This window comes from Oncorhynchus kisutch, linkage group LG22 (assembly GCF_002021735.2).
Source record: "Oncorhynchus kisutch isolate 150728-3 linkage group LG22, Okis_V2, whole genome shotgun sequence".
Taxonomy (NCBI): Eukaryota; Metazoa; Chordata; class Actinopteri; order Salmoniformes; family Salmonidae; genus Oncorhynchus; species Oncorhynchus kisutch.
In genome coordinates, this window is record NC_034195.2 from 35,195,582 (window position 1) to 35,216,203 (window position 20,622).

A 20,622-nucleotide genomic window follows, 5' to 3' on the forward strand; every position below is an offset into this window, starting at 1 on the left:
CACCAGACAGACAAAGTCAGAACTGTGCACTAGGCCTATCTGTTGTCAATCAAAAGTTTGCAATGTCTTGTAACTTCAGGAAAGCCTATCATCGATGAATAGGCTAGGATATTCTACAGGCAACAGACCAAAGACTGAACACACACTCGCATCATTAGCGAAGAGAAAGAACAGGCGAGCCAGCGTGGGGGGGGGGGGCAGGCAGAAAGAACCGCTCGCATATATCTTGGTAATCTTTATCTCGCAATGTCTTGTCGTGCATGCCTTGCAAATTCACCAAAGTAGCCAAAAAGTTTGCCTCTTCCTCTCTGGTTTTATTTAAATGACAGAACTTTCCCCAGGCCTTCATAGCTTATCGTCTAGTTTGGCTATAACATGGAAAATAATATTTTGTGATAGCTGCACTCAGATAAAAAAAATTGTGGAGATAACTAACCAGATTTTTAAAAATCTTAACGTTAAGGATCTCCATTTTGTGTTGTGGATGTGCTGTGCTCTGTTGTGGTGATTTTCTCTGCCTGATAATGACAGGGGATGGGTATCTGAAGAGAGAGAATTTCAAAGGTCTCTGGTTGATGCAAAAACAATCACCTCTCTTTTCGATGTTCCACGTCAGTTGTCTCTGATGGGAGTCCTGGACACTTCAGTGGTTTCTGTGGATTATCTGCAATATTGTTGTCTTAACAGTCATAAGCAGTCCCCAAGGTAACCTGAAAAAAATGCTGGAGATTTATTTTGAATATGTAATGTCTGTAATGGCTGTGCTCTAACACTTTTCTCAACCATTGACGAGGTGACGATGATAGGTGAGCCCAGATTTCACAAGATCAGAGAGATTCTAGCATTACAACCCTAAAAGTACAATCACAATCATACCTTCATCCCTCCCTCATTAACACTTACAGTCAACACCTGTTGCTTTTTTCCCTTTTTTCCCCAATGCAGAAATGGGAAAAGTGAAAGTATCTGTATTTATTTATCTTTCTCTATCTCTCTTTGTGTTTCTTTCTCTCTCTCCCTCTCTCTTTCCCTTGTCTTTGATGTTTGTTCTACTTTGAAGATTGGTTCGAGAAGTCAACAGCCACATACTGTACATGTAGATTTGTCTGTGTGGAGAAACACACAGAGGAGCCACCATTCATCAAGGACATCATGATGACATACGGTATGTCTTAAAAAAAAGGCAGCATGTTGTCTCTGTAACTAGACTTAATCCGCAAACAGAATTTGGTAATTAGCCTGCTTTGAAGGCTGAGATGTAGAACTTGAGGTTCAAATGGTAAAGACCTTAAGAGCTTTTTGTATGTGTTTATATCATCAAACACAGACAGTCAGTGGACATGGCAGATTATTCATATTTTATTCATTACCCTCTTCTCAACTTTGTGTTTCAACATGTACACATGCATGCTACATACTGTACAGCACATTTCTCAGCTGGATTCTGCTTCTTTATTATGGGATGCAAGCATCAAAACTGCATGGTGTATGTGACTTGTTTCAGGAAACTAGGTATATGTCACGCATAACTACTTCACCAGAAATGCATTTGGAAGTAAACATTCTTTTAAATCAAAATGAGTTCTTGGGCAGAAATGTGCATGTAACAAATAAACACAGATTTTATTTTATATAGTGTGTGTTTATCAAAGACGGTAATGTGAAGAACAAAATGACTTGCACCAAAGTCAAATTAGGATATAACGATAGGCCAATGAGACAATGTCCAAGTTCTAAAATTCTCTGGTGGAATGCCCTGCTTTTATTTCGTCACACTCACAACCGTAAGCTATTTACTATAATTAGTTTGCCATTAACTTGTAAACCATGGTCTTGTTGCGAGTTTATTTTCCTGTAATAATGAATACAAATGAGCGAAAGTTAAGATTTTGTCAGCTATATGATATAGTCATTATTTGAACTGGCTAGCCAGCTAACTTAATGTTGGCTAGCTAACAAGCTATAAAGGAACACAAACATTGACACTGACAGTTTCTTTTAGTTGCCTGGTTTGCTAGAATGACATATACTAAATTCATTTTTAAACAGATGGGTTTATTGGTGTTAAAATGCACCAATTATGCTATTTTGGACCACCAGGCTGCTAATGTCGTGAATCAGTGTACTTTTGTCATTTTTGTTACAAGTACAAAAACAATCAAAGAAATGCATACAAAAATAACCCCAACCTACAGTCCCCATCCACCTGTATGCATCCTCTTTCCTCACCCGGAAACTATGTATCCCACCCCACCCCGCCTAGCCAAACTTAAATGTATTTCTAAATCCTATCATTGGATGGTTTGTTTCCCAAGGGACACTACAGGCCAGCATAGCTGACCTAAATTGTAAATATATAAAAAAATGTGTTGCCTGGTAATGTGTATGTGTCTTTCAAATGTTGAATTGTTCTCAAACCATTACTGCCCATGATATCGCTAAGGCTACAGATTCCACATTTGGACCATTGGGGAGATGCAAATGGATGCCAACCAGATCGCAAGGCATTATTGTGAAATATTGGAGGAATCCCAGTTACATTGTTCTTACATTTTGCGGCGAATATTGTGCGAGCAATAATAGGACCAAAACTTAGTTTAAATTGTTTAATGGATATATCAGTGAATAACACCTCTTCCAGGGCAATATGAGACACCATATTTTTCTCTCTATACTCAGTCAGGGGGCAGAATAATCATGTCTAAACCAATTTAGGATGGGACGAAATGTTAGTGCTTCGAAATACAATTTCAAGTTTGGTATGGATAGTCCTTCTACGTGTTTCCCTCTTTGTAAGTTTGTTTTACATTTTTACATTACATTTTAGCCAGTTAGCGATTAGCTTTTATCCAGAGATACTTACAATTTGTGCCCTCATCTTAATGTAGCTAGATGAGACAAAAATACATCACATCCGTATCAAGTACATATCAAGTCAGTGCTCATGGAAAAGAGAAATGGCATTTTCTTCTTTTTTAAAGAACTCCATGTGAGTTATTTAAGATACTCTTCAAAGAGGTAGTGTTTTAAATGTTTTTGAAAGATGGGCAGGGACTCTGCTGTCATGACTTTATGGGAAGGCTTATTCTACCATTTGGGTGCCAGGACAGAGAGGAGATTTGATTGGGCTGAGTGGGAGCTGCCCACCCGTAGGAATGAGAGGGCCAAGAGATTAGAGGTGGCGGAATGGAGTGCTCGATTCCCCATGCTGCTCCACTAGGGTTTTGAAGATGACTTGAGCTTTGACTGGAAGCCGTTGGAATGTGCCGAGGAGCTGGGTGACATGGGATAACTTCAGAATTTTGAACACCAGGCGGGCTGCAGCATTCTAGATACGTTTCAGGAGTTTGATGGCACAATCAGGGAGCCCAGCCAACAGGGAGTTGCAGTGGTCTAGAAGGGAGATAACAAGTGCCTTGATTAGGACCTGAGCCACTTTCTTTGTGAGGAAAGTTCATACCAAGGTTGTTCACCATGAACCTGCAGGAGCGAGTCACTGCTTTGATGTTTGCAGAGAACGACAGGGTGTTGTCCAGGGCCACGGAAAGGTTTTTAGCACTGTGGGAGGGAAACACCATGGAGTTGTCAACCGTGATGGAGAGGTCTTGGAGCGGGCAGGCTTTTCCCAGGAGGAAGAGCAGGTCCATTTAGTCAAGGTTGAGCTTGAGGTGATGGGTCTACATCCAAGCTGAGATATCTTCCAGGCTCGCCGAAATGCGTGTCACTACCTGTGTGTCAGAAGGAGGGAAGGAGAACAGGGGTTGAGTGTCATCCACATAGCAATGATAGGAGAGACCATGTGAGGATATGACAAGAAAAGAAAGAAGTGTTACTGGTCTGTAGTTTTTGACGTCAGAGGGGCCGCGCCGAGTGTTGGTTTCTTGAGGAGGGGAGCGACTTTGGCCTGCTTGAAGTCAGATGGGACGCAGCCAGGGGTCAGGGATGAGTTGATGAGGGAAGTGGGGAATGTGAGAAGGTCTCCTGAGATGGTCTGGAGTAGGGAGGACGGGAAAGGGTCAAGTGGGCAGGTTATCAGGTGGCCAGACGTCAGGATTTCATCTGGAGTGAGAGTGGAGAAAGAGGTCAAGGTGTAGGGTAGATCTGTTTACCTTGCCATATAGAACATGTATATTTCTTCTCTTTATTTTATTTTAATACAAAGTGCCTTCGGAAAGTATTCAGACCCCTTGACTTTTCCCTCATATTGTTAGGTTACAGCCTCATGACAAAGCAAAAACAGATGTTTAGACATATCACATTTATATAAATATTCAGACCTTTTACTCAGTACTTTGGTGAAGCACCTCTGGCAGCGATTACAGTCTTGAGTCCTCTTGGGTATGATGCTACAAGCATGGAACACCTCTATTTGGGGAGTTTCTCCCATTCTCTGTAGATCCTCTCAAGCTCTATCGGGTTGGATGGGGAGTGTTGCTGCACAGCTATTTTTAGGTCTCTCCAGAGATGTTTAAGTCCGGGCTCTGATGGGCTACTCAAGGACATTCAGAGACTTGTCCTGAAGCCACTCCTGTGTTGTCTTGGCTGTGTGCTTAGGGTTGTTGTCCTGTTGGAAGGTGAAACTTCATCCCAGTCTGAAGTCCTGAGCGCTCTGGAGCAGGTTTTCATTAAGTCTCTCTCTGTTCTTTGCGCTGTTCATCTTTGCCTCAATCCTGACTAGTCTCCCAGTCTCTCCCGCTGAAAAACATCACCACATCATGATGCTGCCGCCCCCATGCTTCACCATAGGGATGCTGCCAGGTTTCCCCCAGACGCAATGCTTAGCATTCAGGCCAAATAGTTCAATCTCGGTTTCATCAGACCTGATAATCTTGTTTCTCATGGTCTGAGCGTCTTTATGTTCCTTTTGGCAAACTCCAAGCGGGCTGACATGTGCCTTTTACTGAGGAGTGGCTTTTGTAGGGCTGAGGAGTGCTGTAGAGGAGTGCTGTAGAGATGGTTATCCTTCTGGAAGCTTCTTCCATCTCCACAGAGGAACTCTGGAGCTCTGTCAGAGTGACCATCGGGTTCTTGGTCACATCCCTGACCAAGGCCCTTCTCCCCCGATTTCTCGGGTTTGGCCAGGTCTAGGAAGAGTCTTGGTGGTTCCAAACTTCTTCCATTTAAGAATGATGGAGGCCACTGTGTTCTTGGGGACCTTCAATGCTGCAGAAATGTTTTGGTACCCTTCCCAAGAAATGTGCCTCGACACAATCCTGTCTTGGGGCTCTATTGACAATTCCTTAGACTTCATGGCTTGGTTTTTGCTCTGACATGTACTGTCAACTGTGGGACCTTATATAGACAGGTGTGTGCCTTTCCAAATCAGGACCAACCAATTGAATTTACCACAGGTGGACTCCAATCAAGTTTCAGAAACATCTCAAGGATGATCACTGGAAACAGGATGCACCTCTGAGCTCAATTTAGTCTCATAGCAATGGGTCTGAATACTTAATTAAATGAGTTATTTATTTTAAATTTTTTATATATTTGCAAACATTCTACAAACCTGTTTTCACTTTTTCATTATGGGGTATTGTGTATATATTGCAGAGGATTTGTATTTATTTAATCGATTTTAGAATAAGGGTGTAATGTAAAAAAAAAAGTGGAAAAAGTCAAGGGGTCTGAAAACTTTCCAAAGGCACTATAGTTTGTGTTAGAATACACTGCAGGAAGCAAGACGGCATAGTAAGTATATCAAGGCTATTCACACAGGCATGGACTGAACTTTCAAGAAAATAAATACAATCGGTAAAAAATAGTTAGTAAGGGAGCAAACTTCCAGAGAGTTTTAGAGCTCTATTCAATCCGTATCGTGGAAGTTGAGCGTGCCTGAATGATTGAAAATGAAAGACAATGTTCCTGCGTTAGAGGAGACTGCATTCACCATAAACCCTGCATATGTCGGGTCAATTGGAAATTACCTTTCCATTTCTATTGCGAAATCGATAACACTCCAGTGATACAGATTCAATAGAGCCTTTCGGTTAACTTATAATTATTCAAATGTTCCTTTGCATGCCTCTGATCTCCATTCAAATGTTTGAGAATATCTGGATTTTTTTTGCTAAATCATTTAAATGACAAACTGTGTCCCCCTTAGACAAGCCACACAGCGCGTCTCCTCTGAGCAACTTGTTTCCCCTCTCCTCTTTGATCTTGTAAGCAAGTCCCACTCTCACACAGCAACTAATCCTATTATTGGTGGGATAAAACTGAAATCACACATTTTACGGAATGTTGTAAAGATATTTCCCAACATGCAATAGAGATGACACTGTTAGTGAACAAGAACTGAGAGTATAGTCTCAACAATAATGCTGAGCATTATTGGGAACATGCTGTACACCACAGGAGGCTGCTGAGGGGAGGACAGCTCTTAATAATGAATGGAATGGAGTGAATGGTATCAAAAAAACATGAAACCCGTGTTTTTCATGTGTCAATAACATTCAGTTTATTCCGTTCCAGCCACTACTATGAGCCTGTGCTCCCCAACTAAGCTGACACCAGCCGTCTGTGTTGTACACTACACACTACCGGAAACAACATCAAGAGGTAGAGTTGAAGTCGGAAGTTTACATACACCTTAGCCAAATACATTTAAACTCAGTTTTTCACAATTCCTGACATTTAATCCTAGTACAAATTCCCTGTTTTAGGTCAGTTAGGATGAGCACTTTATTTTAAGAATGTGCACTCACACACTTTTTCAATTCTGCCCACAAATTTTCTATAGGATTGAGGTCAGGGCTTTGTGATGGCCACTCCAATACCTTGACTTTGTTGTCCTTAAGCCATTTTGCCACAACTTTGGAAGTAGGCTTGGGGTCATTGTCCATTTGGAAGACCCATTTGCGACCAAGCTTTAACTTCCTGACTGATGTTTTGAGATGTTGCTTCAATATATCCGTATCGTTTTCCTTCTCATGATTCCATCTAGTTTGTGAAGTGCACCAGTCCCTCCTGCAGCAAAGGACCCCCACAACATGATTCTGCCACCCATGTGCTTCACGGTTGGGATGGTGTTCTTTGGCTTGCAAGCCTCCCCCTTTGTCCTCCAAACATAACGATGGTCATTAAGGCCAAACCGTTATATTTGTGTTTCATCAGACCAGAGAACATTTCTCAAAAAAGTACGATCTTTGTCCCCATGTGCAGTTGCAAACCATAGTCTGGCTTTTTTATGGCGGTTTTGGAGCAGTGGCTTCTTCCTTGCTGAGCGGCCTTTCAGGTTATGTTGATATAAGACTTTTTTTTCTGTGGATATAGATACTTTTGTACCTGTTTCCTCCAGCATCTTCACACGGTCCTTTTGCTGTTGTTCTGGGATTGATTTGCACTTTTCGGACCAAAGTACCTTCATCTGGCTGTGTGTTCCCATGGTGTTTATACTTGCGTACTATTGTTCGTACAGATGAACGTGGTACCTTCAGGAGTTTGGAAATTGCTCCCAAGGATGAACCAGACTTGTGGAGGTCCACAATTGTTTTTCTAAGGTTTTGGCTGATTTCTTTTGATTTTCTCAATGATGTCAGGCAAAGAGACACTGAGTTTGAAGGTAGGCCTTGAAATATATCCACAGGTACACTTCCAATTGACTCAAATGTTGTCAATTAGCCTATCAGAAGCTTCTAAAGCCATGACATCATTTTTTCCCCCAAGCTGTTTAAAGGCACAGTCAATTTAGTGCATATAAACTTCTGACCCACTGGGATTATGATACAGTGAATTATAAGTGAAATAATCTGTCTGTAAAACATTTTTTGAAAAATTACTTGCGTCATGCACAAAGTATATGTCCTAACCGACTTGCCAAAACTCTAGTTTGTTAACAAGACATTTGTGGAGTGGTTGAAAAACAAGTTTTAATGACTCCAACATAAGTGTATGTAAACTTCCAACTTCAACTGTAAATATAGGTCCATTATAATTTCTACATACTTCTTATCTAGTTTTAGACGTTCCAAGAGTGGGCTGGATTTTGTATTTTTTTTCATAATTATTTCCCATCTGAAGTGTTGTTTTTTTACCCGAAAATAATAATTTCCCCCCAAAACCTCCCACGGGCCAGATTGAATGGGCTCGCGGGCCGGATCTGACCCACGGGCCGTAGTTTTCCCATCCCTGATCAATGGCATGTCATGATAAGTCCAAGGCTGTAATGTAGGTGTCTCATACCTTTTTCTCACCTAAAATACACCCCAAATTACAGAATAAACTACGTAAGTGAGTTATCCTTGTGAAATTAACCAGTGGTAGGGTTGCAAGGTAATTATGGAGTTCCATGGTTCAAGACATCTGATGATCAGTTCAGTGTTCTCATCTTCAAATGATAATTCTCACACAAATTGCAGGCTTTCAGATCTATTTAAATCTATTCAATTTTTATCCAACGAGTAGCTATTCACTTCCTTTTATTGCCTTTGAGATTACAGCACACTGTGACCTGAGCGAGACAATAAGAGAGAGAGAGTGAAAAGAAAAGCTATGGATGATGTCTCTTTAGGAGTGATGTGGCGCCAGCTGGAGAGTCATCTCCTGATGTATTATCTGCTGCTCCCTGTGAAAACACTGAGTTTCTTCCAGGAAGTGCAGCAATTGTTGCCCTGATATGAGTTGCAGAGGTAAGAGGGGCCAACCAACTCTGACCCCCTCATTTGGCACATGTTTTAAAACCATGTTTGTTACCCTAGTTTACTGACTACACTGAATTAGGAATCGGGGTTAAAACAATGGCAAGAACATAGCCTAAGAACTGCTGATAGTGACAGATCAGGCCCAAAGCAGGGCTCTCTTCAGGAACAGAAGCAGGCACCATCCAGACAGTCTTAGAACTGCATTTAATTCAGACACCATACAGTAAAAACAGCCACTTTTATGTCTCACTTTTATGTGTCACGGTGGTGGGTAATAATGACATACATCGGGTCAGAAAACCCAGATAAGCACCATCTTCATCATAAACTTACAGTATGTCACATACAGTATATTGGAATAGCACACTTATTTTTTACAAAGCTTTCCCCCACAGCAAAAGCTATTTCTACCAATAAAAACCCACCACCCACCAGTATCTTTATCTATCTCAGGGAAAGCTGAGATAGGGAGGGCACCTCACTCAGAGACATCGGTCAGAGAGACTGCACTGTAGACTACTCCACTTGACTACTCCTGACTGGCTCGCAGGAATAATAAAGGGGCCTGACAGCAACTGAATATGCAGCTAGGATACACACCATCTTGCTGTAGTGTGATCTTCATTGGGAAAGGTTGGGGATAGAGAAATAAAAAAGGGAATCAGTGAAGAGGGAGAGAAATGGCTGGTCAGCAGTACGGATGTGATCATCCATGGCCTGGGAGTCTCCTCATATCTCAGAGAGGACTGTAGACAGGGTCTGCAGGACAATGGAAATCTGCACCTCAGCCCCCCAGATAACATACAGTGGTGAAATGTCATGACACGGCAGGAATGACACAGACCACTGGCATCCATAAACACCCCGAACACACCTGCAATGTCCAATGGATAGATACTGTAGGTGGAGGAGGGAATGAGAGGGAGGGAGACTTGGAAGATGCTGCAGTGACATCAGGCTTCTGTGTGGTAGAATGGATTGTACTGAAAGAGCAGAGTTAACAGAAAACCGCCAGGGAGATGCATCACATGGCCTGGGCTGGAGAAAGTGCCAGCACGACGCCGTATCAGGGGCCCTGCTCTGTGATTGGCTCTGCTTCCATTGTCATTTGTTAACTTCACTCCCCACCCTGAAAGAACACAGTCAGCCCCGGAGTAGCGTGGATAATCTTGACAAGAACCTATCGGTGGCATCTGTTAACATGGAGCGTGCTGCTTTGTAATTTTATGTGGCTGTTGTCGTTAGTACGCTTGGTTGAGCAGCCACCACTTAGACACTGGGAAGAAGGGAGGTAGAGACTTACAGTACGTTAACCATCATTGTTTTACCAAGTTTAAAGTTGTGATATTTTTGGTGGAAATAACTTCGTATGAATTTCAATAAACTCTACATAAGGTTAAAAGATCGGATCAAAACTGAAAATAATCACTTTCAGATGAGACGCAATGGTCAAAACAATAAAATAGAATCATGATAAGGTGTTTGAGCACCATAGAAATCTACAGAAAAAAAAGTGCAATCTTCCACAGACCTACTTTATTAACTTGAGTCTTATTGAACTGACACTAAAAAGCCAACCTGCATACTCCTCTGAAAAGGTGTGGGTTAGAAATGAAATGAAAAGGAAAATAGAAGGGATGTGAGGAGGAGGAAAGAGGGGGGTTAAACCACAGCGGAGTGGTGTATTGATCCAACGTCACAGTGTACCGCAGATCAAACACCCTTTGACCCTAGGGCGTATTCACAATTTTAAAACACCTATGAGACCCCTTTACCATCCCATGACCCTCAGGGCATGTCTCGATCTCTCTGGAACCCGCCCCCACTGGACTCATTAGAAATGGATCTGTCATGGCTGAGATCTGGCATGGTTGTCAGATCGATAGACAGCTGCTTACTTTAGAGTAAGTTTTTGATCAGCTCAGCTGAAGGGGAGTTGTATGTTGGGGCTAGAGGGTTTTGGGGATTCAGTGTTTGACTTTAGCCTTGATGTGGCTCTCACAAAAGCATCCCTGGACATTTGGGTTAACCCTTTGGCTCCAATGCTAAGCTTTGTTTCTTAGTGACTGTGTAATTCTCAGATGAAAATGATCCTTTTTTTGTGATAAAGGAAAATCTATTCTATTTTGCCTTGAAGGTTAATACTGCAGGTCATTTAATTCTCTAAGGAGGAAATTAAACAGGGAAAGTAAGCCTTGGAATATCTGTATGCATGGCTCCATTACTTCTATCCGATAATACATCTTTATATTTCTTATTATGTTGTGCCAACTTCCCTCACAGTTAGCAGTCCATGAGTCATACACAGAGATAGAAGTTGCTTAGTAAATGGGTCCGAGTGCTGTAGCTTTAAAAAAAAATGTTTTTCTCTCTTTCTTTTATTTTCCTCACCCCAGTGCTGTACCATGTGTGAGTGCATAAGAGCATCTTCTTTTTTTTCTCCCCTAAGGGATAAAAGTCACCTTCTCCAAATCTCATTGAACGGAAAGTCACACAGAAAATAAAAGCTACACTCTATATTCTGCCAGCACACAGAGTTCAAGCTTAGAGAGAGCAGGGATGCTACTGCTTAGTTCTCTCTCTGTCAGCAGGAAAATAGAGTGAGAGAGGGGGAAAGAAGGAGAGAAAAGAGTCAAGGCAGGTCAGGGTATTATAAATAACATTAGAGACATTTTTCTCATTTACAAAAGCGGGATGTATTTGGGCAGAATCTCTCGCTCTTTACTTCTCAGACTTCCTCTTTCTCTTTCACTTTATCTATTGCTCTCTCTCTCTCGCGTTCTCTCTCTCTCTCGTGCATTGTGTCTCATCCAGAAAGATTTAAAAAGAGGCGGTCGAGAGACAGGTCACTTTAAATCATGTGAGAAAATGTGAGGGGCATGTGAAATTTGGAGCCGTTCAGGCACATGAGATGCCTTTGATTGACACATATTTATTTCTCAAGGGTTTTGCTGAAATGATTTGCTCTTTTGGCAGAGCAAGGCCCCATAATTTTGTGTGATGCACTTTGGTTTTCAGAACCCAAAGGACCAGACACACCACGTTGTTTGGGAGATGAGTGAACTCACCCCTTGGGGAAGAGATGGAAGACTACAGGGCACATTAAACATGTTCATGGTATGTTTTTTATTTTACACAAAGTATCTCTATGCCAAGGTGTAAGCAGTAAATTATTTTCTCTGTTATTTTCTATCATTGAGGTCTGTTTGAAGTGGAGTACAGACTTTCTCATTATAATAAAACACATTTCAAATGCATGCCACAACAAACCGTTGTTATATGATTATAATTATTTCCTATAGAGCATACAGCACATGACACCCTCCCACAGACAGGATGTGTGTGATGAGTGACATGTGAATCTGTTAAAGAAAGAAATGAGAAAGAGAGAGAGAGAGAGAGAGCAGTCTTTAGCTTGACCACGGTTACTATGGAAACCTAGTATATGCGGTGTTGATTGATGGCTGGTGTTATTTGAAAGCTGACTCACCTCGTCATTGAGCCAGGCTTGAGACAGTACTGCATGGCATGGTAAGGTGGTTAAGATATTAGCGTTGAGAGTGCTAATGATTGGAGACATGCATACATGAGAGGTGCATACATGAGGGGGGCGGGGGAGCAGGGCTTGTCCGAATAAATATAAAGAAAAAATATAATACGAAATTTAGAAAATCTACAATACTTTAAATGCCAGATGTCATACTACAGTAATATCAGCATTTGATCTAGTAGAATGTGCAGCACACTATTGGGGAATATTTTTTTTTAAATCACGCCCTTGTGTGTCGACAACAGCTGATAATCAGAATAGGGGTTGCCGCATTCTAGAAAACGTAACAAATGGCAGGATAAGGAGTGATTGCGCATTCAATGACACCTTTTCAGTATGGATGAGTAGTATGTTGATATTTGTTGCTTACTGCATACCTTTTTATAACTAAATAACAAGTTCTAAATAGTATGTAATATAATTACTACATAGTATGCAGTTTAAATAAGTAGTAGGCAAGCCAGATTTCAGACACGGCCACTGTGTCTTAGAGTGGTAGAGGTTAGAGACCGATGAAGATATTGGTGGATGGGAAAGAAGTGGGTGTGGGGAATTAAGGATAAAGGCTTGGCGATACAAAATGTTGAAGGAAGCAAGGATGAAAGGTTTGGCAATGGAAAATCAGCATGATGAAAAATGACCATGAAGACTATTTTACAGGGGTTTTGATATCTTAATCCTATACACTTTCAAAATTGTTTGTCATTTTCTTTTAATCCCAATGAAATAACGATTGATATTCAGCTCACCATATCACTTTACACCCTGCTGAAAAAACAGCAGAGACCAGCATAGGATGGTTGTGCTGGTAACCAGCCTTCTTTTCGTTTTTGCTGGTGCCTTCTCTGTGGTTTTTCTGTTGCCTTCTCTGTGGTTTTTCTAGTCCCTTCTCTGTGGTTTTTCTGGTGCCTTCGCTGTGTTTTTGCTGGTGACCTGGTGATCAACATACCAACATGTGTTTCAGACACTGGTGACCAGCATACCAGCATATGCTGTTCACCAGCATCAAAGTCCTTAATTATTTAAGGAGAAGTGGATCTAAAATTCCATGCATAACAGTTGTATCTGTTAGCAATGTTTATTATGAGTATTTCTGTAAATTGATGTGGCTCTCTGCAAAATCAGCGGATGTTTTGGAACTACTGAACATAACGCGCCAATGTAAACTCAGATTTTTGGATATAAATATGAACTTTACCGAACAAAACATACATGTATTGTGTAACATGAAGTTCTATGAGTGTCATCTGATGAAGATCATCAAAGGTTAGTGATTAATTTTGTCTCTATTTCTGCTTTTTGTGACTCCTCTCTTTGGCTGTGTCACGCCCTGGTCTTAGTATTTTGTGTTTTCTTTATTTATTTGGTCAGGCCAGGGTGTGACATGGGTTTATTTTGTGGTGTGTTTGTGTATTGGGGTTTTTCATAGGTTTTGGGATTGTGGCTTAGTGGGGTGTTCTAGCAAAGTCTATGGTTGCCTGAGGCGGTTCTCAATCAGAGGCAGGTGATTCTCGTTGTCTCTGATTGGGAACCATATTTAGGCAACCATATTCTTTGAGTGTTTCGTGGGTGATTGTTCCTGTCTCTGTGTTAGTTTGCACCAGTTTAGGCTGTTTCGGTTTTCACTTTACGTTTATTGTTTTTGTATTGTTCGTGTTTCATCTTTATTAAAGATGTATCGAATTAACCACGCTGTATTTTTGTCCGACTCTCTTGCGACGGAAGAAAACCGTAACAGAATCACCCACCACACCAGGACCAAGCGGCGTGGTGACAGGCAGCAGGAGCAGCGAAAGGAGGAATGGACATGGGAAGACGTTTTGGATGGCAAGGGTTGTTACACTTGGGAGGAGATACTGGCTGGAAGAGATCGCCTCCCATGGGAACAGGTGGAGGCACTTAGGAGAGCAGAGACAGCCGGAGATAGGAGCCTGCGATACGAGGGAACACGGTTGGCAAGGAAGCCTGAGAGTCAGCCCCAAAAATGTCTTGGGGGGGGGGGGGGGGGGCTCAGGGAGAGTGTGGCAGAGTCAGGGTTCAGACCTGAGCCAACTCCCCCTGTTTATCGTGAGGAGCAGCGAGCACAGGACTTCTGGACTTGGGAGGAGATATTGGACGGAAAAGGACCCTGGGCACAGCCTGGAGAATATTGCCGCCCCAAAGAAGAACTGGAGGCGACAAAAGCGGCGAGGCGCTGGTATGAAGAGGCAGCACAGCGACGCAAATGGGAGCCCGAGAGTCAGCCCCAAACATGTATTGGGGGGGGGCTCACAGGAAGTATGGCTACCGCAGGTAGGAGACCTGCGCTAACTTCCTGTGCTTACCGGGGGGCTAAAGAGACCGGGCAGGCACCGTGTTATGCTATGGAGCGCACGGTGTCTCCAGTGCGGGTGCATAGCCCGGTGCGGTACATGCCAGCTCTTCGTATTGGCCGGGCTAGAGTGGGCATCGAGCCAGGTAAGGTTGGGCAGGCTCGGTGCTCAAGAGCTCCAGTGCGCCTGCACGGTCCGGTCTATCCAGTGCCACCTCCACACACCAGTCCTCCGGTGGCAGCTCCCCGCACCAGGCTTCCTGTGCGTGTCCTCAGCCCAGTACCACCAGTGCCAGCACCACGCACCAGGCCTTCTGTGCGCCTCGCCTGTTCAGCGCTGCCGGAGTCTCCCGCCTGTTTAGCGCTGCCAGAGCCTTCCTCATCTCCAGCGCTGCTGGAGTCTCCCGCCTGTCTAGCGCTATCAGAGCCTTCCTCCTCTCCAGCGCTGCCGGAGTCTCCCGCCTGTTTAGCGCTGCCAGAGCCTTCCTTCTCTCCAGCGCTGCCGGAGTCTCCTGCCTGTTCAGCGCAGCCAGAGCTGCCAGTCTGCATGGAGCAGCCAGAGCTGCCAGTCTGCATGGAGCAGCCAGAGCTGCCAGTCTGCATGGAGCAGCCAGAGCTGCTAGAGCCGCCAGTCAGCCAGGATCTGCCGGAACCGCCAGTCAGCCAGGATCTGCCAGAACCACCAGCTAGCCAGGATCTGCCAGAGCCAACTACCTGCCTGAGCTTCCTCTCAGTACTGAGCTTCCTCTCAGTACTGAGCTTCCTCTCAGTACTGGGCTTCCTCTCAGTACTGGGCTTCCTCTCAGTACTGGGCTTCCTCTCAGTGCTGAGCTTCCCCTCAGTGCTGAGCTTCCCCTCAGTGCTGAGCTTCCCCTCAGTACTGAGCTACCCCTCAGTCCCGAGCTACCCCTCAGTCCCGAGCTACCCCTCAGTCCCGAGCCCCCCCTCAGTCCCGAGCTTCCCCTCAGTCCCGAGCTTCTACCTCAGTCCCGAGCTGCCCCTCAGTCCAATGGGGTCCTTGGTGAGGGTTATTAGGCCAAGGTCGGCGGCGAGTGTCGCCAATCAAAGGACGCATTACAAGGGGACTAAGACTTGGTTGGAGTGGGGTCCACGTCCCGAGCCGGAGCCGCCACCATGGACAGACGCCCACCTGGACACTCCCCTATGGGTTTAGTGTGCGGCCGGGACTCCGCACCTTGGGGGGGGGGGGGGGGTTCTGTCACGCCCTGGTCTTAGTATTTTGTGTTTTCTTTCTTTATTTGGTCAGGCCAGCGTGTGACATGGGTTTATTTTGTGGTGTGTTTGTATATTGGGGTTTTTCGTAGGTTTTGGGATTGTGGCTTAGTGGGGTGTTCTAGCAAAGTCTATGGTTGCCTGAGGCGGTTCTCAATCAGAGGCAGGTGATTCTCGTTGTCTCTGATTGGGAACCATATTTAGGCGGCCATATTCTTTGAGTGTTTCGTGGGTGATTGTTCCTGTCTCTGTGTTAGTTTGCACCAGTTTAGGCTGTTTCGGTTTTCACGTTACGTTTATAGTTTTTGTATTGTTCGTGTTTCATCTTTATTAAAGATGTATCGAATTAACCACGCTGCATTTTGGTCCGACTCTCTTTCGACGGAAGAAAACCGTAACAGGCTGGCAGCAGGAGCAGCGAAAGGAGGAATGGACATGGGAAGACGTTTTGGATGGCAAGGGTTGTTACACTTGGGAGGAGATACTGGCTGGAAGAGATCGCCTCCCATGGGAACAGGTGGAGGCACTTAGGAGAGCAGAGACAGCCGGAGATAGGAGCCTGCGATACGAGGGAACACGGTTGGCAAGGAAGCCTGAGAGTCAGCCCCAAAAATGTCTTGGGGGGGGGGGGGGGGGCTCAGGGAGAGTGTGGCAGAGTCAGGGTTCAGACCTGAGCCAACTCCCCCTGTTTATCGTGAGGAGCAGCGAGCACAGGACTTCTGGACTTGGGAGGAGATATTGGACGGAAAAGGACCCTGGGCACAGCCTGGAGAATATTGCCGCCCCAAAGAAGAACTGGAGGCGACAAAAGCGGCGAGGCGCTGGTATGAAGAGGCAGCACAGCGACGCAAATGGGAGCCCGAGAGTCAGCCCCAAACATGTATTGGGGGGGGGCTCACAGGAAGTATGGCTACCGCAGGTAGGAGACCTGCGCTAACTTCCTGTGCTTACCGGGGGGCTAAAGAGACCGGGCAGGCACCGTGTTATGCTATGGAGCGCACGGTGTCTCCAGTGCGGGTGCATAGCCCGGTGCGGTACATGCCAGTACCATAGACCAGTACTCTTTCGACGGAAGAAAACCGTAACAGGCTGGAAAAATGGCTGTGTTTTTCTGTGATTTGGCTCTGACGTAACATCATAGTTTGGTGGGCTTTCGTCGTAAAGCCTTTTTGAAATCGGACAATGTGGCTGGATTTATAACAAGTGTGTCTTTAAAATGTGTAAAATACTTGTATGTTTGAGGAATTTTAATTATGGGATTTCCGTTGTTTTGAATTTGTCGCCCTGCAGTTTCACTCGCTGTTGACAAGGTGGGACGCTAGTGTACCCTAGAGAGGTTAAGACAGTACATTACATACAGTACCAGTCAAAAGATTGGACACACCTACTCATTCAAGGGTCTTTCTTTATTTTTGCTATTGTATTTCTACATTGTAGAATAATAGTGAAGACATCAAACTATGAAAAAACACATGTGACTGATCATCTGGATTCGGTCTTATGTAGCAAAATTTGAAAAGGTGTTTTTTACATTATACAAAAGTAGAGACTCAGAGCTACAAAATGCTATATCATACACTGCATTTGAGGAACAATGGGAAAGTAATTCTGCTTTGAAATTTGATGAACTTGCAAACCCCCTTTTTGAGAAAATCGCCGTTGAATGTTTTGCTATACAGTATAGTGAAGAGCTCTTCTTTGTCTACACCCATTCAGCATCATTCACACCCTCAACCTAAGCTTTAGCCCCACCCATCTCGTTTCGTTCTCAAAGTGCACACTTGACACTCTGGCCGATGATTTGTTTACCTCTGGACAACATGAAAACAGCCTAACTAGCTCTGCTGGCAACAATTTCATTACACTTTTTTGCAGATGTTTACTGACTACGGCCATATTCAATGGGTGTTGTACATATGTCACGTAACATTAGCTAACGAGCCAGCCAGATAACATTAGCTAGTTAAACGATAAACAGTGTCAACAATGCCACAGTGCTCGGAGCTAACCAACCATGTTCAACATTAGCTAGCTAACATTAGGCTTTAACTAGAACAGCGCATGGCTCCGGGAAACGAATAATAACGTGAACTAGGGAGCCAGTCAGCTAACGTTAGCTTGAAATGAAACCACTTTCTGTCAAAGAAGTCTCCCTGTCAGGAATGCCATGCCAGGGTTGCCCTTAGTTTGAAGATGAATTCTGGAGACAGGTGTTTCCTCCATCTCATTAGCTATCATACTCTAAATCCACTGATTTCAAAACTTGATCCTCCAGAAAGTGGAGAGCCACACTTATGCAGCTCCACTACACAATAATTTTTTAAAAAGCCACGTTCAACAGGATTACCAACACAGACTGATGAGCTTCTACGGCAGAACAATCCAAACTCTCTCGGCTTGTTCAGCCCATTCATTATGTCAGCCAATCATGGCTAATGGGAAGGTTGTCAACTTTTTCTGTGGCTTAACCAACAAGGCTCGTAATTTAACAATTGTATTCATATTTACAGATGGCATACAAGTGTATTATTAAGTAGATGGAAAAAAGCAGTCCTTGAAACAGAACACCGGGGGGGGTAATTTTGTTTTTCAAGCCTACGAGGGTTTTCCCCTTGCTCCTATCTGTATCTAGTTCCGGTTTTCTAGTTTTTCCAGTTTTAACCATTCTGCCTGCCCTGACCCTGAGCCTGCCTGCCGTTCTGTACCTTGGCACACCACACTGGATTATTGACCTCTACCTGCCCTGACACTGAGTCTGCCTGCCATTCTGTACCTTTTGGACTCTGATCTGGATTACTGACCTCTGCCTGCCCTTGACCTGTCATTTTGCATGCCCCCTGTTCTAGTATTACACTTTTATTACACTGTCTGTATCTTAGTCTTCCCTAAAACGTTATACACTGTGAGATAGTGTATTTCTAATGGCAATGCGTATAGCAACCCCCCCTCCCGCTGTTACCCGATATGCAGCTTTATCTGGAGCATATTGTGGTGATTACTGTGTAGGAGGCACTGAGAAACACTAGTCCCATGGGTATACTATACACACAGTTCATGTGCATACAGTGCAGTATGCGTGCTGTGTGGTAATGTGAATAACACACCTACGGCACAACTGCACCAGTGGGTACAAGACGCATGTTCATACAATATGCTAGTGGATGACGTAACACTCAGAACGGCAGCAATTCAAGTATGTATATGCCGCTGCTAGGACACACACACGCACAGATACATACACACACTTGCACAGGAGTGACGTACTGTATACTTGTACACAAAACTGATGTACATACAGATAAGTAATCCCATAACAATGTCAAAAAAATATACCCCAGATAAGTGGCTCTTCAAGCAGCGTGTAATATCGTCACTTACCAGGTTCTCAGTAAAGCACTTTACACCATGCAAAAAAAGGAGGATATATGAAAGTGACTATCCAGTGGTCTATCTCTGCACACGCAGAGACCACATGCAGTAAAGCACAAGCCTTCTCCACACGCCTCTCTGTCACGTGAGAGGCTGGAGTTGGACACACCACCAGAAGCTACACACAAGGGTGCCCTTCCCAATAAACCTGACATGCACCGAGATCCGGGGGACACGGAGGTTAAAGGAACATTTCTATAATACCTCTCAGCGTTCCAGCAATCTCATCTCAACTATTAACCCCGATGGTCTTATGAGAGGGGCTCAACCTGTAACCCTGCCTTGTAAAATATGCTCCTGTAGCCACATCTAGGCTTCATTCGCAGAGAACATGACAGCCTAGTTGGAGGAGAAAACATATCCCAACAGACCTTGGTATCATGTTGTAGTGTGTAGGTGTTTAGATCGCTGTTTGCTCACGTACGTGAGGGTACGTGAGGGGAATGAGACATCCTTCCTCACGGGATAAATACAAATCAAGGTTATGAATACACATGTATATACATACATATGCAGGCCCAAACACACACACGCACACGCACACACACACACACACACACACACACACACACACGCACACACACACTCACATAGCCATGTGCAAATTAATCCACCAAATTAAGCTATTATGCTGTTGGTGTAGGGAAGCTCTGTGTGCCCTCATCCTTCAGCTGTGCTTTCTTTGTGCCATGCTATAAATTAACAAATAAATACATCAGAGAGTCTTCTTTGAGCTATGAAGGGATGTTTATGTAAGCTTGGGAAAGTGATTTAGCTAAGTCTATACTTGGTCAGACCTAAACATGCCATTCACAGAAGCTAATAGCTCAGATATGTTTGTTGTGTGTCTTTCTTCAAAATGGTTTAGGCACACCTTGGTATTCCTGTATAATGACAGAGGATGGACAACCTGGGTAAAAATCATTCCATGAGCATATCGGAGCAACGGTGGAAAATACATTTAAAAAACAAAGTCAACAGTCAACATATCCAAGAACATCAATAACTCGAACATATTGCTTATGGGAATACAGTACATGACAACAGAAAGTCAAAAGACTGTTATTGAAACCCAATTAATATGAATTGGTTGTTCTCATTTGGGCAGTCATGGAGCGCTGTGATAGGCTCATGTGATGTGGCGGGCCTGACATCCTCCCAGAGAGCACTCAGGGAAGGCTTGATGGTGACCAGCAACCTGACAGCCAGGCCCATCCTCCATCACCATTCTTCAGCAGCTCCAACAGTGCTGTTAGCACTTAGAGATGGCACATCAGAGGTCCTTGACAGTGTCTGTGTGTGTGTGTGTCTAACTTTGTGTGTTTTATATGAAAGGCACAGGGCCGTGTATCTCCCCATAAGCCTCCCCTTCTCACCTGACTCCCCCTTCATTAAAGAAATAGCTTCAAGGGCACGATTCCATGTATTCCCTCTTTTTCTCTCTCACCCTACTCACC

At 44.0% G+C, this 20,622-nt stretch overlaps 1 long non-coding RNA gene across 1 annotated transcript; it reads right to left on the reverse strand.

Annotated features, from left to right (window-relative positions):
* Positions 1–1,337: 1,337 nt before the first annotated feature.
* Positions 1,338–19,227, reverse strand: LOC109867788 (uncharacterized). The gene is made up of 3 exons (XR_002251852.2): positions 19,115–19,227; positions 3,834–4,059; positions 1,338–3,728 (listed from the first exon to the last, which is right to left on the reverse strand). It is a non-coding gene; the product is annotated as an uncharacterized LOC109867788 (long non-coding RNA).
* Positions 19,228–20,622: the final 1,395 nt, after the last annotated feature.